The following is a 22,381-nucleotide window of genomic DNA, read 5'->3' on the forward strand; positions in this document are numbered from 1 at the left end:
GTTAGTCTGTGAATTTTGATTGGAGAATTGAGTCCATTGATGTTGAGAGAGATTAATGACCAGTGGCTGTTAGATCCTTTGATTTTGATGTTGGCTGTGGTAATAAGTTTGTGTGCGTGGTTGCTTTTTGTTTTACTGTCGTGAGGTTAATTATTTCCTGTGTTTTCTTGAAAGTAGCTAGTTTTCTTGGGTTATATTTTTCCTTTTAGTATCTTCTGTAATGCTGGATTTGTGTTTAGGTATGGTTGAAATTTGTTTTTGTCATTGAATATCTTGTTTTCTCTGTCTATGAGGACTGAGAGTTTTCCTCGATATAGTAGCCTGGGCTGACATCTGTGTTCTCTTAGGGTCTGCATGATATCTGTCCAGGCCCTTCTGGCTTTCATAGTCTCTGTTGAGAAGTCAGGTGTGATTCTGATGGGTTTGCCAATATATGTTACTTGGCCTTTTTCCCTTGTAGCTTTTAGTATTTTTTTCTTTGTTCTGCATACATACTGTTTTGATTATGTGGTGGGAGGATTTTCTCTTCTGGTCTAATTTGTTGGGTGTTCTGTAGGCTCTTGTGTTCTTATTGGCTTCTCCTTTAATTTGGGGAAATTTTCTTCAATGATTTTGTTGAAAATATTTTCTGGGCCTTTGAGGAGGGAATCTTCTTTTTTCTCTATTCCTATTATTCTTAGGTTTTGTCTTTTTATGTTTTCTTGAATTTCTTGGATGGTCTTTGTCAGGAATTTTTTAGATTTAACATTTTCTTAGATGGATACATCAACTTCTTCCATTTTCCTGTTTTTCCTTCAATTCCTTCAGCTGTTTTTTGAACAATCCTCTGTTTCTTTTATTTCTTTCAGTGATTTAAGTATTTCCTCTCTAAACTGTTTGGTTGTAACTGTTTTCCTCTCTCAAACTGTTTGGCTGCAACTTCCTGTATTTCTTTAGGGGTGGCCATAATCTGTTTGATTTTATCTTCCTCTAGTTCTTTATGCATTTTATTTGTTTCCTCTATTATCCTCTTCATAAGCATTGATGTTAGGTCATCTTCTTGCATTTCAATTATGCTGGGGTGTCCAGGGCTGCTTGTCCCCGGATAACTGGATTCTGGAGATGCCATATTGCTCTGTCTTTTGTTGGTTGAGCTTTTATGCTGGCCTCTAACTATTGGGCTATCTTAGGTTTTGGGTGTTAATTTATGGTGGTTCCTGGAATCCTGTGGTGGAGAGAATCCCCTTGGCAGGAAGACCTTCAGTTTTTCCTGAAAGAAGCCTCCTCAGCTTTTTGGGTATGGTCACTGAATGGCTGGTGTTTTTCAGGAATTGCCACAGCTCACCTCAGGCATACAGACCTGAGTGTTAACTGTGGTCCCTCTTACTCAAGAGGGTTCTCCTCTCACCCTGAGAAGTCCTGGAGACAGCTGTCCTGCTTCTTGGTTTCTTGCTGAAAATTTAATGAGCTGCTGCTGTAACCTGGGTGTCCTGTGGTTTGGCCAGTTTTGTTAGGGATAACTGGTTGCCCAGCAGTATCTGGGGGTTGATCTTGGGGATCCCAGGCTTCTGTAGGTCTGAGGTTGGAGCTCTGTGCCCCAATACCCAAGCAGTAACAGTGGCAGGTGAGTACTGCTCTCATGGGAGCAGCAGGCTAGTTGGTGCACAGCAAGTCCCTGGGTTGGCAGGCACGCAGGTCTGTGGGACCTTTTCCAGGGATATACTGGGTGGCCTAAGTCTGTCCCCGTTTGCTTCCTTCCCTGTCGTGTTTTCTCCCGAGAGGAACTCTCAGTCTCTGGTTCTCTGGGGCGCACAGTTCTGTCTGTGAAGGAGAGATGGGCACGCAGCGAGGCTCTGTGCTCGCAGCTGGACCCCAATTCAGTGCTGGCGCATGCACCCGCCATTCTGTGGGACCTTTTCCAGGGAAAGACTGGGTGACCTGAGGTCAGTCCTGTTTTCTTCCTTCCCTGTGGGTTTTTCTCATGACTGGGACTCGCAGTCTCTGGTGTTTTTGTGCCCCCCGTTCAGCCTGGGAAGGTGATCAGGACATGCAGGTGTGTTGCTCTGTTCTGGCAACCTAGTGCCTGGGGACCCAGGATCTCTCCAGGTTCTAGCTGGGTGACCTGAGAGTGGATCTGACCGATTCCCACACTGTGTGGTTTCCTTTCACCTGGGAAACATGATCGCTGTTGTTTTAGGGCCCAGAGTTCAGTCTCTTGGTCGCTGTATGGAAAATGTTGTCCTGCTCCTCAGATGCAGTGTTGACCTGGCACCACCATCTTGTCCCCCAGACATATGTTTTTAATGGTAGCATTCAGAGGCAGTAGCAAGTAAATCTCTGAGACAGCCTGATGTACAGAAGCAGTTCCAGAACAGCAGGGTTATGCAGAGATCTTGCCTCAAAAACAAGCAAACAAACAGTGAAGTTAATTGGGCTTTTACCTGTTAGGTTGGCAAACTGGGCATGGTGGTGCATCCCTTTAATTCCAACACTAGGAAGATAAAGGCAGGTGGATCTCTGTGGGTTCAAGGCCAGCCTGATCTACTTAATGAGTTCCAAGCCATTCAGGACTACATAGTGAGATCCTGTCTCAAAAACAAACAAACAAACAAACAAAAAAACAAAAAAAACAAGCAAACCAACAACAACAAAAAACCTCAAAACCAGATCATCAGAATTAGGGCTAATTAATCTAACTTTTTGTACTTTCCAAAACACAATTTGACAATGAAATTATAGTTTTTTTAATTTATGTAAATCTTACTAAGCCTAATTACTTCTTTAAAATAACTTCATCTAGAATTGTTTTATACACACACGCACAGAGAGAGACACACATATGACAATGAAATGGAACTAGTCTAGTCTAGCTATGCCTAGACAATGAATTTTTACTCAGCTGTCAAGAAAAATGAAATTATGACATTTTTCAGGCTAATTATTCTAACTGTAAGGTATCATATTATATGAGGGCATCCAGCATCATTTGAACAGAGTCTCACACACTATCTCTGATGGAGATACTAACTTGTTTTTTTATTTAATTTTATTTTTTATTATTATTTACATTTTATTAATTCTGTATCCCAGCTGTATCCAGCTCCCTCATTTCCTCCCAGTCCCTCCCTCCCTCCCTCATCTCCTCCGTGCCCCTTTCCAAGTCCACTTATTGGGGGGAACCTCCTCCCCTTTCATCTGACCCTGTTTTATCAGGTATCTTCAGGACTGGCTGCAAAATCCTCCTGTGTGGCCTAGCAGGACTGCTCCTCCCTTGGGGGGTGGGGAGGTCAAAGAGCTTGCCATTGAGTTTCTGTCAATAATAGTCCCTGTTCCCCTTACTGTGGGAAATCAATTGGTTACTGAACTAACATGAACTTCATCCGAGCAAAGGTTCTAGTAATACTAACTCCCCCTTCTTTCATACGATTCCCTGCACTCTGCTGCAGGTTTGGTTATGAGTCTTAGTATCTGCTTTGATACATTGCTAGTAGAGCCTTTCAGGAGACCTCTGTGGTAGGCTCCTGTCCTGTTATTTGTATTTTCCTACTTCCAATGCACCTCCCATTTGTCCTTCTAAGTGAGGATTGATCATCTTATCCCGAGTCCTCTTTCTTGTTTATCTTCTTTAGGTGTATAGGTATCATTATGTTTATCATATCTTATAGGATTATATGAGTGAGTATATACCATGTGTGTCTTTCTCCTTCTGGGATACCTCACTCAGAATGATCTTTTCTAGATGCCCTCATTTGCCTGCAAATTTTATGATTTCCTCATTTTTGATTACTGAGTAGTATTCCATTGTGTAAAAATACCAGTTTCTGTATCCATTCCTCCATTGATGGGTTGTTTCCAGGTTCTGGCTATTACAAATAAAGTTGCTACAAACATGGTTGAGCAAATGTCCTTGTTGTGTACTTGAGCAAATTTTGGATATATGCCTAGGAGTGGTATAACTGGATCTTGAGGAAGCACTTTTCCTAATTGTCTGAAAAAGTGCCAGATTGACTTCCAAAGTGGTTTTACCAGTTTACATTCTCACCAGCAATGGGGGAGGGTTCCCCTTTCTCCACAACTGCTCAAGCATGTGTTGTAACTTGAGTTATTCATCTTAGTCATTCTGATGGGTGTAAAGTGAAATCTCAGGGTTGTTTTGATTTGCATCTCCCTGATGGCTAAGGATGTTGAGTATTTCTTTAAGTGTTTCTCTGCCATTCTATATTCCTCTACAGAGAATTCTGTTTGGCTCCATACCCCATTTTTTTTTAATTCAGTTACTTGATTTATTGCTTTTTAACTTCTTTAGCTCTTTATATATGATGGATATCAGCCCTCTGTCAGATATAGGGTTGGTGAAGATCCTTTCAAAGTCTATAGGCTGTTGTTTTGTTCTGACGACAGTGTCTTTTGCTTTACAGAAGCTTTTTAGTTTCATGAGGTCCCATTTATTGATTGTTACTCTTAGAGCCTGTGCTGTTGGTGCTCTATTCAGGAAGTCGTCTCTATGCCAATGAGTTCTAGGCTCTTCCCCACTTTTTCTTCTAACCGATTTAGTGTGTCTCGTTTTATATTGAGGTCTTTGATCCACTTGGACTTTAGTTTTGTGCAGGGTGATAAATATGTATCTATTTTCATTTTTCTGCAGGTAGACATCCAGTTGGACCAGCACCATTTGTGGAAGATACTGTCTTTTTTCCATTGAATGGTTTTGGCTTCTTTGTCAAAAATTAAGTATTCATAGGTATGTGGGTTTATTTCTGGATCCTCTATTTGGTTCCATTGATCCTCCTTTCTGTTTCTATGCCAATACCATGCAGTTTTTATTACTATTGCTGTAGTACAGTTTGAGATCAAGGATGGAGCTACCTCCAGATGATCTGTTGTTGTACAGGATCGTTTTGAGATTCTGGGTTTTTTGTTTCTCCATATAAAGCTGAGAATCATTTTTTAAAGGTCTTTAAAGAACTGAGTTGGTATTTGATGGGAATTGCATTGAATCTGTAGATTGCTTTTAGCAGGATTGCCATTTTCACAGTTTTAATCCTACCAATCCATGAGCATGGGAGATCTTTCCATCTTCTTTAATTTCTTTCTCCAGAAACTTAAAGGTTTTTGTTTTTTTTTTTTTTTTTTCAAACGAGTCTTTCACTTGCTTGGTTAGAGTCACATCAAGGTACTTTATGTTATTAGTGGCTATTGTAGAGGGTGTTGTTTCCTTGATTTCTGTCTCGACCCTTTTGTCTTTGGTATACAGGAGGGCTTCTGATTTTTTTTTTGAGTTGATTTTGTATCCTGACGCTTTGCTGAAGGTGTTTATCAGCTGGGGGAGTTCTCTAGTTGAATTTTTGGGGTCGCTCATGTATACTATCATATCATCTGTGAATAGTGACACTTTGACCTCTTCCTTTCCAATTTGTATCCCCTTGATCTCCTTTAGTTTTCTCATGCCTTTAGCTAGGAATTCAAGTACTATGTTGAAGAGATAGAGAGAGAGTGGGCAGCCTTGTCCTGTCCCTGATTTCAGTGGGATTGATTTAAGTTTCTCTCCATTGAGTTTGATGTTGGCTATAGGCTTGCTATATATTGTCTTTACTATGTTTAGGTATGTGCTTTGTATCCCTGATCTCTCCAAGACTTTAAACATGAATGGGTGTTGGATTTTGTCAAATGCTTTTTCAGATCTAAGGATATGATCATGTGGCTTTTCTCCTTCAGTGTGTTTATGTGGTAGATTACATTGATGGATTTTTGTATGTTGAACCATCCTTGCATGTCTGCGATGAAGCCTACTTGGTTATGGTAGATGATATCTTTGATGTGTTCTTGGATTTGGTTTGCAAGGATTTTATTGAGTATTTTTGCATCAATGTTCATAAGAGAGATAGGTCTGAAGTTCTCCTTTTTTGTTGGGTCTTTGTGTGGTTTAGGTATCAGGGTGACTGTGCCTTCATAGAATGAGTTTGGTAATGTTCCTTCTGTTTCTATTTTGTAGAATAGTTTGGAGAGAATTGGAGTTAGCACTTCATTGAAGGTCTAGTAGAATTCTCCACTGAATCCATCTGGCCAAGGGCTTTTTCTGGAAGGGAGACTATTGATGACTGCTTCTATTTCCTTGGGGGATATAGGACTATTCAATCTTTCGACCTGATCTTGACTTAATTTTGGTAGATGGACTCTCTCTAGAAAATTGTCCATTTCTTTTATATTTTCGTATTTTGTGGCATATAGGCTTTTGTAGTATGACCTAAAGATTGTTTGGATTTCCTCAGTGTCTGTGGTTATTTCCCCCGTTTCATTTCCGGTTTTACTGATTTATATAGTTTCTCTCTGCCTTTTAGTTAGTTTGGCTAAAAGTTTGTCTATCTTGTTGATTTTCTCAAAGAAACAGCTCCTGGTTTCATTGATTCTTTGAATAGTTTTATTTATTTCTAATTGATGATTTCAGCCCTGTCTTTTATTATTTCCAGCTGTCTGCTCCTCTTGGGTGTATTTGCTTCTTTTTTTCCTAGGACTTTCAGTTGGGCCATTAATTTGCTTGTATGAGATGTCACAAATTTCTTCTTGAAGGCACTTAGTGCTATGAATTTTCCTCTGAGCACTGCTTTCATTGTGTCCCAAAATTAGGGTATTTTGTACCTTCATTTTCATTGAATTCTAGGAAGTCTTTAATTTCTTTCTTTATTTCTTCCTTAACCCAGCTATCATTGAGCAGCAAGTTGTTCAGTTTGCATGCATTTGTAGGCGTTTTTTCTAATTCCATTGTTGTTGAGATGCATCTTTAGTCCATGGTGTTCAGATAGAATACAGGGGATTATTTCAATCCTCTTATATCTGTTGAGGCTTGCTTAGTGACCACCTCCATGGTCTATTTTGGAGAAGGTTTCATGAGGTGCTGAAAAGAAGGTATACTCTTTTGAGTTTGGGTGGAAAGTTCTGTAGACATCTATTAGGTCCATTTGATTTAGGAACCCTGTAAGTGCCTTTATTTCTTTGTTAGGCTTCTGTCTAGATGATCTGTCCCTTGGTGAAAGTGGAGTGTTGAAGTCTCCCAGTATTAATGTGTTGTGATCGATGTGTGATTTGAGTTCTAATAATGTTTCCTTTATGAATGTAGGCTTTCTTGTATTTGGTGCATAGATGTTCAGAATTGTGATGTCCTCCTGGTGAATTTTTCCTTTGATGAGAATGAAGTGTCTCTCCTCATCTTTTTTGATTAATTTTGTTTGAGAGTCTATTTTATTAGATATTAGGATAGCAACCCCATCTTGTTTTCTGGGTCTGTTTCGACAGTGGGTATGTGGGTGGGAGGGGTTCATTGCCTGGCTTCTATTTTAGAAGGATCCTGGGTCTGGGGTTCTGTAGATGCTCAAGGGTGCACTCACTCTCAAGCAGGTCACATTGGCAGGGATAGGGGTATCTGGCCTCTCTGCTCTCTGGTTTGGCCCTGCTTGGTCTGCAGGAGGACTGACCTGCTCTGCCAGCTCAGTGCTGCTGCAGCCACCAGGTTAGGAAGTCCAGCTGCAGCTGGAGGCTAGGATGCCGGTCCAGATGCCTTCTGGGAAGTCCTGGGGGCCCTCCACTGTGTTCTCCAAGCCTGGGAGGCCCAGTGTCTGGTATGCCTAGTTGTATGTCTGGACTGCTGGGCTTTGGTGGGTATATAACGTATTATCTGTCACTGAGGGTTTGGGCAGGCTGTACAGTCAGTGGCTGAGAGATCCTGTGGAGCCACTATGGAGGCTAGCAGACCTAGGACCCTGGGAGGATGATGCAGCAGGTCTGGGACTCCAAGACCGGTACAGCTGGCAGTTTCCACTAAGGGGCTAGGAGCTCTGCCTCAGCCACTGCAGACCCCAGCTGTGATCTCTGAGCTGAGAATCTCGGTGAGCTGGCTGTGCTGAGGAGGATTTTCTGAGAAAGGGGGGTGCCAGGAGATCAAAGGATAGTTTCTCTACTTCCTCAAACAAGTCCACAGGTGACCTGAGACTAAATTTCTCACCTCCTGTGATGTTCCCTGTTGTTTAGAAAGCCTCTCTGTCATTTCCCTGGATTCAGAAATCCTTCCATTCACCCACTCAGGTGTTCAGCTCCTCCACAGCTCAGAAACTGTGTGTGCTAGTTGCCATCTTGGCTCTGCCCCCAAGATACTAACTTGTAATGTGTATGTAGATATATTTAAATAAGGAATTGTGAAAGGGGTATAGAATTTGAAACTAAATAGGAGACCAAGGGGTGGGGCTAATAGGTGTTGAGAAAAAGGGACAGGGGCAAAAGGTCACATGAGAAAAGAAAATGGAAAGGGGGCTGCTGGCCACGGGAGGCACAAAAGAAGGTGGGAAAGAAGAGAGTGAGGTAGAGAAACTATATTTTTGTTAAGTGTCATAATAAAACTTAGTTTTTGTGAACAAATTATCTTCATAATAATATGTATTTAAAATTGTATCATTGTAGCTGGGTGTGGTGGCACATGCCTTTAATCTCAGCATTGAGGGAGTCAGAGGCAGGCTGATCTCTAGGAGTTCGAGGCCAGCCTGGTTTACAGAGTGAGTGCAGCACAGCCTTGGCTACATAAAGAAACCCTGTTTTAAAAAACCAAATTAAAAAAAAAGTATGTCATTGTTAGAACAAAATTAGAGATGTCTAAGTGACTTTGATAAAATAACAAAGTAGTTGAGATTCTCTTTCTTTGCTTTTTTTTCTATTGTCTTTATGAGTAGGGATTGTAGTCCAAGGAATGAAACCTAAGGCCTGACACAGACTAAGAAAGTGCTCTGTCACGGGCTGCTCCACAGCCTTCATTTCACTTTTCATTTGGGGAGCAAGGTCTGACCAGGTCAGCAAAGCAGGCTTTGAATTTGCAATCTTCCCACCTCAGCCTCCCAAGTAACTGAGAATAGAGGCTTGCACCACCTGGCACAACTTAATAAATATGATCTAGGAACTATTAAATCAATTTATAGAGGTTAGTGATCTGTAAGTGATTCTACTAGAAGATATTGGGCCATGATTCAGTCCTAGTTTTATTAGACATGGATGACTGAACTTCTTCCATTACACCATGCTCTAATAATATTTAATGGTGAGATTTTTACACTACCTTAAGCATTATTTTATTACAGGCATAATTTATGCATCCAAATGAGACAGTTATTGTTGTTTATTAGGTCACTCGGCCTAGCATTGCTCTGATTGTTAAGAACTTTTTTGACTTTTTATTTTAAACAGGCACTAGAACATAAGAAAAGTTCTGATACATTACAAAAAGCCATAGGCATAGAGCAGTGCTTCTCAACCTGTGGGTTGTGACCCTCTGGGGGTCGAATCACCCTTTCACAGGGGTCACCTAAGACCACTGGAAAACAGAGATTTGCATTTCAATTCATAACAGTAGCAAAGTTACCAATGAAAATAATTTTATCATTAAGGGGGGTCACAACAACATGAGGAACTATATTAAAGTGTCACAGCATTAGAAGAATTGAGAACCACTGGTATAGAGAATACTCAGTTTTCACATTTAAAAACAATGTATTTTGAAAACAGATTTCCTTTAATTAAAGTTTAGAAAACAAGGTTACTTTAGAGCATAACTTTAATCTTAAGCTGATGGACACTTGAACCAAGGCAAAGAAGAAACAGAGAATGATCATTGTCTGGCTAGTTTGTTGTCAACTTGACACAAGCTTGGAACATCCAAGAAAAGGGAATTGTGACTAGAAACATGCTTCCATCAGATTGGACTGTATACAGGCAGGCTTGTGCATTTTCTTTATTAGTGATTGATGTAGGAGGGCCTGGATCTCTGTGGGGAATACCACACCTGGGCAGGTGGTCCTGGGTGTATAAAAAAGCGGCTGAACAAGCCAGGAAGAGCAAGCCAGTAAACACAGCTCCTCAGTGGTCTCTCCTCCAGTTCTGACTTCCAAGTTCTTGCCCTGACTTGCTTCAGTGATGAACTGTAATTACGATTAATAACCTCAATCAACCCTTTCCTCTCCACACTGCTTTTGATTACCATCCCTCCCTGGAGTGCTGATATAAGAGGACAAAGCCTGATATAACCCAGGCTTTAAAATCATGATCCATTGTTATTTTATGTCTTAGTATCCTAGTCAAGTTGATTCTTCACTACTTATTCTTCATCAGGTTAATCGGGATTCCAACTTCTAACTCAAAGCATTGTGTGCTTTAAAATGATAGAGTGTGAACAAGTTGTACAGTGCCTAGCTTTCAGCAAGCTCTTTACATACTACTTACCTTGTTGCATGGCTTTCATTCTCATTACCTGCATCTCATGGCCTGTGTTTTTAAAATCTCATGACTTCCACACACTCCCATAATCAAATGGGGCAGACTGCAGTTAAACTTAGTGCATCTAGATGGAGCCAGATTAATAGCTTTCTCATGCTGCATCATTCCAAATACAGCAGCACAGCTTTTCTCTTTGACAACAAAGAAAACTAGAGAGCAGACTTCTGGGAAAAAACCATATGCACTTTACGTTTTGAGCAGCACCAAAAGACTTGGGAGGGAGACCCTAATGGCTGTCAGACACTTCAAGAAGAATGTCCCAACTGTTGACCAATTGTGTGTTTATGAACACAAATTCCCTCTTATATCATACATTACCCTTTGTGGCTGGAAATCAGTCTTTTAAACTTTATAAGTGCAATTTAAACTATTTTCATACGTGACTTTGGGTAACATTTTTGTTAGCATGTATTTAGTGAAATGGTGGATTTTATAAATGATACTTTCATCCAAGTACACGATATACTTTGACAATATTCATACCCCATTACTCTCTCTGGCCCACTTCCTCTCCTATTGGCCATTGATGGCTTTTGCCCAACAGAGTCCCTGAGATACGTTCAGTTTCATTTATAATGATTCATTAAAAATTTCACCTTTTATGTCAATTCTGAGGTTTTGTTCCTTCTTGGAACTCTTCCTAGGATGCTAAGTCTGTTTTGATGTTTTCATGACAACATTAACTAGAAAAGGATGCACTTGCATGTCTATCAGCTGAGTTTCTAATTAACAAACATCAATCTATTTTTAAGATAAGTTTTGAAAAAATAACTTAGAATTAATTAATTTTAAAGGTAGTTAGAAACCTTCAAAGCTTCTGTTAGAAACAGAAAGCATAGTTCAGGAACTGAGAGCTAACATTATTGGGGCTATTACTATCATTTGACATGAAGCAATGAAGGAGTAGAGCATTTGTTAAGCCCCAAAAGGAAAAAACAACAAAAAACAAAACAAAACAAAACAGAGTGGGGATACATTGAGAAAAACAGTGCATTTCCATTGAGAATAAGCCAAACCAAGGTGTCAACATAAGAGTTGACAAAAGACTTAGAATATATAACTTCACTTCACTCCATCCCTCCATTCTCTTTCCATGATCCAGTGGCCAACACCAACCAGAAGCTGAAAGACATGATACAGGCCATGTGCACATGTTTCAGAGGCACCATACCTACTACTTGAAACTATCAGCTTCTACACAGACTAAATGTGAAGACTAGGCTCAGAAAAGTAAAAGACAAGGATCAAGAATGGCAACCTTGCAGGACCAAACTGCACAGGATTCCAATGTCAGACACAGCAATTGCTTTCAACATACTACTAATTTCAATGTCCCTTTCATATTTTTGTCACATTCTCAAGAGCAAAGTCATGAGTGAGAACATCCATTTGGGTGAGGTTAGTTCCTCTGCCTACATCTTTGCTGAGGAATAGAGAGACAATATCAACTACCTGAGACTTCCCTAGTGGGGAACCCATCTGCTTCCTTCTTTCAAAACTCATATAACTGCAGATTCCTAGATATTAAGAAAAAAGTTCATGGATGGGGCTACAAGTCAGTGGTAGAGTGCTTCTTAAGTATGTACAGGTTACCAGGTCCAATTCTTAGTACAAGAAAATAAATGAAATTCAGAAAGAATGTTCTGTCCTTTCTTTAAAAATAATCATTCAAGACTAAATGGCCTCTTAAATTTTTATTAATCTGAAGTGGCAAGACAAATGAGAATGCTGGGTTTTATATTTGCAGTTTCATGTTGTCTCTCTCATTTCCTTCCTTCCTCCATTTCCTGGTCTCAAGAATGCCCCTCCCACTGCTGTCATTATAGATCTTTATACAATAAGGCACTGCTAAATTATGTGTCTAGTTAGGAATTCAAATGTCAGTCAGTTAAAATATACATATAGAAACTGACTCAGCCTTTGGGACTGCTGATTTCTAAACTTCAATAAACATGATTTCAATATAATCTTAGGGTTTTTTAAGTCAGCATTTACATGAGACATTGGTAGAATGTTTAAATTCTTAAAATACAATGTAACATTTTTTTAGAGTCAGAGTAGTTTATTTTGGAAATATATGGGAGTAATAAGTAAGACCGACTTAAGATTCCTCTGTATGGTGCCTCCGTACGGTGTGTCTTCCAGTGTACATTCACAGGACCATCAACAGTCTTATCTTTGGAGAAGTTCGTTTACATTTTTCTGAAAACCTTTCCCCCAGCCCTTAAATTCCTTCCTTTTCCCCACTTCTCTGGTACCACTCGTGAAGGTATATGGATTGGTGCCTCAGATCTTTCCTCCTTCCAAGAAAAATGGCCCATGGGAAGTTGTGCTCACTGGATCCTTTGCTTTATGCACACCTTGGATTCAGGATAGCTGCCCAGTCTACAAGGAATTTTGAGGTAGATCCACATCAATCTAAAATTGCATTTTTGGCATTAAGCATCATCATACTCTTTCTCAATGTACACTTTCTAACTTTCTAGTTTTTTTTTTTTTTTTTCCAAAATAAACTCAAAATTTAGAAATGTGCTGGCTTTCTCTGGATTTTGACTTTGCTAGCACCACTTCCCCTAGGGGTCATACTAGATTTTAAAACTGATAGGGCAGTGAAGTGGATGAAGAGAAGTGACTTCACATTGTAGGGCAACTCCATCAGGTGAATATCTTCAGTCAAGGTAACAACAGTTCCATCATGCAAGGTAGGAGGGATTTCTTAATCGGGCAAAGAAGATTCTATAAGAACTAAGAATTCAGCCTTCTTAGGACCTACTAAATCCTCTCATATATTTTCATGTCAGTTCCTCAGCTTTCAAATTAACCCAGCTAATTTGCCAATATGCACCTTTGAAATAGGTTAGGGCTTAGAATGCAACCAATATTATAATTCATCAGCACACTAGATCAATGTCTGACTATCTCGGTTCTACTAAGGCAAGTGACCTTTTTTAGTTGTCGTTGAATTCCTCAAGCCCTTCATATTATTATCTCTGAATTGGATACATGTGGCCATTGCAGGTGACTATAGGCAATTGGTAAACTAGTTCGTTGCTGTGTTTCTGAAGAGGAAGGTCGCTGGCTGTGAACCAATTCTGACTTCTATCAGGTTTTTCTGCAGCTTACTTTACGAGTCAGTCAGGGTTCTTGGAAGAAAAAGATTTAGTAAGAAAACATACAGTAACTCAAAATTAACAGAAAGTCTGGAGAGAAGTGCCTTTGGGAGGGTAGTACCCTGGGGAAGGAAGGCAACAGCAACAGAAGATTGGGACTGAATAAAATTGATATCTTTGTGTCATGTAGGTACCACTGGTTCTTGGTTGCCAAGGCAAGAGCAGGCTGAGAACTTAACACAATCAGCACCTGGTTACTGGCAACAATATTGTAAATCTCATTTCACCAAGTTTTTCTTCAATGATCCAAGTTTCAAAGTCCTAGGTGGGAGCATGCACTGGGTCCTCCGTACATAATCTGGCTTTCTATAGAGGAAAACACTAAGATTATACAGTGAGACACAAAATGGGAACTGGATGAGGGATTCTGATGCTGTATATTAAAAACTCCCTTTTTTCAGAATCCATGGAGGAAGAGCTTTTATTAGCAACACCAATGTTATTTTCTATTTCTCACTTTCTCCCCACCTTTTTTGCTTTATAGAATGTCACTGTACTTTTCTAGTGTTCCTGAAGAACAGAAGTGGATTAAGGATCTTAAGGGTCCATCTATCTAAAACACAATTATTGCAGACATCTCCTAATTGTACTTTGGAAAGTACTACACTTGCATTAAGAATTTAAGAAATGCACCATGTAAGATTTTCCTTTTTTATACAATGAGTTGTTTCAAAGGATCATGTTAAGCCAGTTCCTCTTTGCATATGTGACTTTTATACATACCAAACTTTATGTATTTATTGAATTTCTCTGTAATATTAAATTATACAGAAACATTTGTCCTTACTTGCTTCTTGACATTTCTTATTGATTTTACTAGTTCCCTTAATAACATACTTTCTCTCTACCGATATAAAATGCATATAAAAATCAAGGTGAATTTAAAGGATGTCAATAGTAAAGGAAGTTGACATTTCAGGAGGCCTTAAGGTCTTATCAAGGTTGAAGAATCAGGTTAACTTTAAATCTCTTATCTATCTAATTATTTTACCTCCTTGATTAACTAAAGGTAGAATTGGTATTGATGAAAAGAGAAAGCACGATCAGACAAGCAGATAAGCAAATAATTGAACACAAATAACTTTTAATTATACTTACTTAATAGAGTTAAGGAACACTGTCAGGTGTCTACATCACTTTAGCAAAATAAAGGGCAGTATCAGGATGAAAATAAGAAAAGACCAGAGTGGGGGCTGGAGAGATGGCTCAGAGGTTAAGAGCATAGTTTGCTCTTCCAAATATCCTGAGTTCAATTCCCTGCAATTATGTGGTGGTTCACAATTACATATAATGAGATCTGGTGCCCTCTTCTGATGTGTAGGCATATATGTGGGCAGAACACTGTATACATAATAAATAATCTTTTTTCTTTAATTTTTTTAAAGAAAAGAAAAGAGCACAGTGTTTAGAAAATTTTTGTTGGTTTCAAAACGGTAAAATACTTTTATATAAATTTGGTTCTAGAGTCATACTAAATCATTAGTGAAGGACATGTTCATGCCCTTCAGTGAAAACACAATTGTTTTCCATCCTTTAATGATCATTTGTAAACTTCAGTGAAAGTCCCCAGGTTCCTCCAAACACAAAACTGAATGGACTTCCCGGCAGTTTTGTCTGACAAGTTTAAAGTAGTGTTCCACTTAGAATTGTAGTAAGACAACTAGCATATAGCTTTCATTTTAAGTAAATCATACAGTTTCTTTTAAACTAAATAATGCACTTACCCTTTTGCTGCCCTCTTAACATTCTTAAACCCAGATTTCCTGGATTAGTTATCCTTTCTGTCCAGAGTGCATATGAGGAAGAAGAAGAAAAGAAAAAAAAAAAACATGCTAATGACATCTATCTTAGCTTGAGAATTATAACTTTACAGTGATATGAAACAATTCAAAGTTAACAGAATGAATGCAATTTAGTTTTTAAACCTTTTTTTCTCTAACATCATACATCCTGATAAGCTCCTGTACTAGACATTAAGAGCCAACCACAGTGCCCACTCAACTGAATGATCATAAATGGAAACAAACAACATTTTACAGTGTACTGTGTTGCTAGGCTATGGCTTTCTGTCAAGTACGCATATTGAATGCGTGAGTTTGTTTGGACATAAACCCATAATAGTTGAGGAACATTTGAAGGTTAACTAGTACATGCAAAAGAGATGGGAGCAACACATTCATTAATTACAGAAAGAGACCCTTAGTTAGGTGACTCAGTGACATTATCAGAAATTGAAGACAATCTTGATTCATTAGTATCTTCTGATCTTGAGTGGGGAAAATGTATTTTAGAAAATATCTGGTTTTCATGTATCTTATTGGTTTCAATATCCAGGCTTTAATTGCTAATTTTAACTGGAAAAATAAGGTTGTGGACATAGTAATGAAGTAATTTGTGACCCCCTTTTTTTTTATTTATTTTACTTCTACTTTACACTGGAAGGCAAAAAGTGTTCTTGGCATTTTAGAGTGCTTTATGTTTTTGAAGAAATTCACCATCATTAATTATATTATCTCCTTTCTATCTCAAATCAGATAGTTTGCTTAGCATGGCAGAACTATGTATGACCTTAAGGAGATTAGAAACTTGCAGTGTTAGGCAGTTAATGTATTGAGTGGGAAGAGCATTCTTTGTTTTCACATCACTTATGGGGGGGGGGGGGGAAGAAGAACACTGAGAAGACACCAGTTGTCACTGAGAAACATTGGACTTGTTTCTTTTGGGTTTTTGATTAGCTTAGAGGGTGGTATTTTGTTTTAAAAGCGACTTTTAAAAAATTCTTTATTAATTACAGTTCATTCACTTTGTATCCCCCCTGTGGTTCCCTCCTTCCTCCGGTCCCAATCCCTCCCTTCCTCCCCCTTTTGCACACATGCCCCTCCCCAAGTCCATTGATGGGGGAGGTCTTTTTTTCCTTCCTTCTGATCCTAGTCAATTAGGTCTCATCAGGAGTGGCTGCATTGTCTTCTTCTGTGGCCTGGTAATGCTGCTCGCCCCTCACGGGGAGGTAATTAAAGAACAGGCCAATCAGTTCATGTCAGAAACTGTCCCTGTTCCTATTACTATAGAACGCACTTGGATACTGAACTGCCATGGGCTACATCTGTGCAGGGGTCTTAGGTTATCTCCATGCATGGTAGTTGGTTAGAGTGTGAGTCTCAGGAAAGACCCCTGTGCTCAGATTTTTTGGTTCTGTTGCTCTCCTTGTGGAGTTCCTGTCCTCTCCTGATCTTACTGTTTCCCACTTCTTTCATAAGATTCCCTGCACTCTGCCCAAAGGTTGCCCATAAGTCTCAGCATCTACATTGATAGTCTGCAAGACAGAGCCTTTCAGAGGTCCTCTGTGTCAGGCTCCTGACTTATTCCCTCTTTTCTCCTTCTTCTGATGTCCATCCTCTTTGCTTTTCTGGATAGGGATTGAGCATTTTAGTGCTTCCTCAGACAACTAGGAATAGCGCTTCCTCAAAATCCAGCTATACCTCTCCTAGGCAAATACCTAAAAGAGGCTCAAGTACACAATAAGGACATTTGCTCAACCATGTTTGTAGCAGCTTTATTTGTAAAAGCCAGAAGCTGGAAACAGCCCAGATGCCCCTCAGTGGAGGAATGGATACAGAAATTGTGGTACATCTACTCAATGGAATATTACTCAGCAATCAAAAACAAAGAAATCATGAAATTTGCAGGTAAATAGTGGGATCTGGAAAAGATCATCCTGAGTGAGCTATCCCAGAAGCAGAAAGACGCACATGGTATATACTCACTCATATAGACTTTTTTTAGTACAATCCTAAATAATAGATGAAAGAATGAAGCATACATCAATATTATATTACTAGGAAAATAACTAGAACTTGCCTACAACTGGGACAGAGCTGGGTTTTCACCCCATATACCCCATATCCTTGTAGCAATAATTTTCAGAAGTTTATTATTTATCAACTGCTAGAATAGGAAATGTGCTATAGCACTCTACAATTTACTATACTATTTAATGCTACCAACAGAAATTGCTAGTGCTATCTCTTAACGGAGAAAGAAACTGAGACTTAGAAAAACTGAATAATTTATGTACAACAAGAATCTCTCTAACCTTTAAATGGCTCCCAATCCTTTGTATCATTTCTCCTTCTAATGTTTGCCATGTGACCTGAATATTTCTTAATGGCAGTACTCTGGATAACAATCCTTTGTGACTGAATATCCATAAACTACTTAATTCTCCAGAAAAACTGTCCAACTGAACTTCACTGAAGAACTGTGAAGGTTTGAGATCAGTGATGGTGACTATCCCAATCCAATAACCAAGCTTCAACAAAGTTCTATGCAAACTTTCATATTGGATACAAAAGATTTTCACAAAATCTACCATCTAGATATGTCTATGTTCTATTTTACAGGCAAAAGACTTGTTAATAGTGGGACAGACTTAAGAAAAGATGGCTACAGGAAACCACTAGCTTAAGGCAAGATAATAAATACTCTTGTTTGCTTAACAGATATGACCTAAGACAACCTAGGATGCTGCATTCATTTTTTTAAACTCTATGTTATTTGGGTTGTTTAGGCCTCTACTTCCCTTCCACCAACCCTTAAACCCTGGGTACAAGAGAGAAGGATAGCGGGGGAAAAGGGGCACAAACCCTTTTACTTCTCCCAGCTATTTAGGGTTTATGGGTTCTTTAGGGGCTATACCAATCTCTGTCAACAGCAAATAGTCTCCTCCAAGCCAATGTGTTGAAACATTTCTCTCAGCCTGTCTCCTTCAAGCCTCCATACCGTCAGTCTCTGGTCTATCCAAACTGCCACACCTTCTCTTTCTGGGCTCTAGTATTTATATTCCTCAGAGTCCTAGACCATGCTCCTCTCTGTGCTGCAGAGGCAGGCCATTTCCAGCTGGCAAAGACCACGCCACTGAGAAGGCAATTATCTGCTGTGGACAAACTATAGCCCAAACTAAAATCCCACACTTGAGATTAAAACAAAAACATATTTACATAACATAACTGAGTTTAGAAAGAAACCAAAAATTCCATTATATGAAGGCAGAGGAAGAAAAGTTCACAAGTAGGCAAGTATCAACCAGAAAGGTGACTTTAGGTTTCCTCAAGAACTAGAATGGGAAAGGGGCATTCACTAAGCAAAGGCCTTTGAAGGAATTAAAGGACAGGTGACCTGGGCTCCAAGAGAGAATATTGTCATGGAAATTATAACCCAGACAGTGCTCTTATGCTAAGCCCTTGTCAATAGGAAACAATGCCAAAATTCTCACAGGGCCTCCATTATCCTGGCCATGGAAGTCACTTAGTGTCTGTTAGTCACTTAGATGTTAGATGAACTTTAACTTTTGTGATTTCCTTGTTTGCTTAATGCCCGATAATAGCCTTTGGTGTGCTAATAAATCTCCTTTATGCACAGCTTGCCCTCTGAACCTCTAAGGGGTGGGATGGGAATCAGCCTATGGGAGAGGAGATGGCTCTAGAATTCTGATTGGGATCATGAACAAACAAAACGTATCCTTGGAAGAGAATTGGCTTTGCATCTCATGGCCTCAGACGCAAACTGGAATCACTGACCATACTTATTTGCCTTTTTCCAATCTCATAAAGTGTGCTGTGCATTTCATAATCTTGTCTGCTTTGCTGAAATTTACCAGCTCATAAAATAAGAATCACCTGGGAACAGTTGAGATTTTTTGTTGCTGTCTAAACTCTGAAAAATTCATAGTTCTGCCCCAAATCAAGAACTGTCAGAGTAAGAGATAAAGGAAAAATGACTTCCATGGTAATGTGCTTTGTTTCACAAGAGAGAAAAAATATTAGCATTTAGTTCCTTGATAAACATTTCACACTGTTCAGAACCTTGGTCTTCAAATGTCTCAATTGAAAGTGTATGGCGAGGAAGGGGTTGGAGATCATCGTTACTGATTTCACAGTTTTCCCTAGGGCTTGCCTGTTTAAACAAATATTGAGTAGTGACATAGAAAGAAAACATCCCTAAGTCAATATTTTTAGTCAAAGTCCCATTACCATCTGTTAATTGAACAGTAATTTTCAGATTTTCTATAAATCATGAGCTTGTTGGATGACATATTTATACATGGAAAGAAAAATATAGCAAGATGATTGGTAATTTGTTTTTTTCACTATCTTTTTTCAATTTGATTTCCTATTGCCAGTTCTCATGCACATCCAGGCTGTATACAGCATATGAAGCACTGCCAAGACACTAAGAACTACTGGATTCTCCAGCACATGGTTATGACCTAAGAGAGGCAATAATAAAAGGGAAATAGAACATCAATATATGGGGGAGCAAAAACTCTACCTTAAACGTAAAATTTAGATAAAACAACTAAAAATGTACCATGGATCTGAATTGAATGTAAAATGTAAGGCTATAAAATCTTTAGAAGACAACAAAATAAAATGGTAAACTGAACTCGAACAAATTACTTTTTTTTTTTTTTTTTGCTTTATGAAAGGTAGTATCCTGAGAAATTTTTAGTTAATTGACTCAATTTACATCTCAGTCATAGGTTCCTCTCTCCTCTCCCTCCTCCCAGTCCCATCCACCTTTTTTATCCTCCCTCCCCCTATTTTCTCAGCATAGACAGACACCCTACCCAGATACCCCAGCTCATCTATTCACATGAGGATTGAGTTAGTCTTTTTCCCTTGTGGACTGGTAGGGCAGTCATATCAGGGGGAAGTGATCAGAAAGCAGGTAACAGTCCATGTCAAAAATATCCCTCACTCCCTTAACTATTGGGCCCACATGAAGCCTAATACCACTGGGTATTTATTAAGTAGAGGACCTAGGTCCAGGTTAGTGCTTTAGACTCCATAGGGCCCCTGGGCCCTGGTTGATTGGCTCTGATGGTGCTTGTTCCTGCTCTTCCACCATTACCTCTACCTACTCTATTTCCCCTTCTGAATGAGATTTTTGTGTCCTCCCTAGGGTTCTCCTTGTTACTTATCGTCATGGGGTCTGTACATTGTAGTACTATATATACTATATGACTGAAATCTACTTATAATTGAGTATATACCATTTGTGTCTTTCTAGGTCTGTGTTAACTCACTCGGGATGATCTTTTCTAGTTCAATCCATTTACCTGAAAATTTCATGATTTCTTTGGTTTTAATGACTGGGTAGTATTCTGTTGTGTAAATACACCAAAGTTTCTTTATCCACTCTTCTGTTGAGGGACATCTAGGTTGTTTCCAGTTTCTGGCTATTGTGAATAAAGCTGCTATGAACATGGCTGACCAATTGTCCTTGTTGTATGATGGAGCATCTTTCAGATATATGCCTAGGAGTGGTATAGCTAGTTCTTGAGGTATGGCTATTCCCAGTTTTCTGAGATAGTGCCAGAGTGATTTCCAAAGTGATTTTACAAGTTTGCACTCCCACAAGCAATGGAGGAAGGTTCCCCTTTCTCCACATCCTCACCACCATGTGTTATCATTTGCGCTTTTGATCTTAGCCATTCTGACAGGTAGAAGATGGAATCTCTGAGTCATTTTGATTTGCATTTTCCTGATGACTAAGGATGCTGAGCATTTCTTAAGGGCTTTTAGACCATTTGCAATTCCTCTGTTGAGAATTCTCTGTTTATCTCTGTACCTCATTTTAATAGGATTATTTATTTGTTGGTGTTTAATAACTTGAGTTCTTTATATATTCTGGATATTAACTGTTTGTTGAATGTAAAATTGGTGAAGATCTTTTCCTAATCAGTAGACTGGCTTGTCCTGAGTACTTAAAAAACTTCATCCAATAAAAGTTCTTGTACCAAACACACACACACACACACACACACACACACACACACACACACACATCTCATCACAGGTTTACGCAGTATATATGCATACTTAAAAAAAGGCTAAAGATTTAACCTGTATTTCACAAAAGAGATATATGGTTGACAATCACAGAAAAAATTTTCTTGCTTTTAGTGAAATGCAAATTATCACCAATTAGGATGGTGACCATGAAAACATACTGACGATACCAAATGCTGACAAGGTTTTGATATGTAACAACTAGACCTTTCTTGTATTCCTTACGATATTGTAAACTCATGCAGTCACGCTAGAAAACACTGACACTTTCTTCAAATTACGCTTTTGTCTACTGCGTGATAAAGCCATTCTTTTACAGATGGTTACTCTAGTTAAATAATATTTATATTCTAAACAGAATCTATACATAGATGTTTGTAGAAGATCTACTGATAAGCTCTGTGAACAAGATATAACTGAAATGTTCCTTAACGAAAGAAATTTGGAAATAAACTGATATATCCACACAAGGAGGTACTACTAAAATAAAAAGGAACACAGTAGTGACAGTACAGTAATATGGATAAATTATAAACCTCAAAGATGTTATGCTGAGTGAAAGAAGCCAGGCTCAAAAGATTATATGCCACATGGTTCTATTTTTACTATGTTATGGAAAATGAAAAACTATAGGGAAGAGAGAAAATATTAATATTTCATGGCTTATGAGTACCAGATTAATGTTTTCAATACACAATGAAGATGATATATGTCCTCTTGTCTACTCTATTTTAAAACTTTAACAATCTTCCCTTAACTACAGATTAAATCATTAATTCTGTCATCTTTTTTTCAAAGCCCTGGACAGTGTAGCTTCAGTAATGCCTTTCAAGCCTTGAGACAAAGTTTGGGAATTAGTTGTAAGCAGCAGTGTACCTCTGATTCTTGCCCAAAGCAGCTTGTAGGAACATTTTTTTCACTTTCTTTTTCCAAACTCAGTAATTATTGAAGTCATATCCATAGCTTGAAGATGGTTGTTTTTGGAATATTCATATTATACAAATAAGACAGGGGTATGAATCAGAACTTTTTATTTTTAAAAGCTAGTTATTAAGCATTTCCCTGTAGTTTCAA

At 38.8% G+C, this 22,381-nt stretch overlaps 1 long non-coding RNA gene across 1 annotated transcript in view; it reads left to right on the forward strand.

Annotated features, from left to right (window-relative positions):
* Positions 1 to 22,381, forward strand: part of LOC132650016 (uncharacterized) — a 31,423-nt gene that overhangs the window by 7,442 nt on the left and 1,600 nt on the right. Inside the window, exon 2 of the long non-coding RNA XR_009588383.1 lies at positions 4,625 to 4,720. This is a non-coding gene — a long non-coding RNA (uncharacterized LOC132650016). The remainder of the gene's footprint in view (positions 1 to 4,624; positions 4,721 to 22,381) is intronic.

The sequence above is a fragment of the Meriones unguiculatus genome, chromosome X (genome assembly GCF_030254825.1).
Source record: "Meriones unguiculatus strain TT.TT164.6M chromosome X, Bangor_MerUng_6.1, whole genome shotgun sequence".
NCBI classification, from domain to species: domain Eukaryota; kingdom Metazoa; phylum Chordata; class Mammalia; order Rodentia; family Muridae; genus Meriones; species Meriones unguiculatus.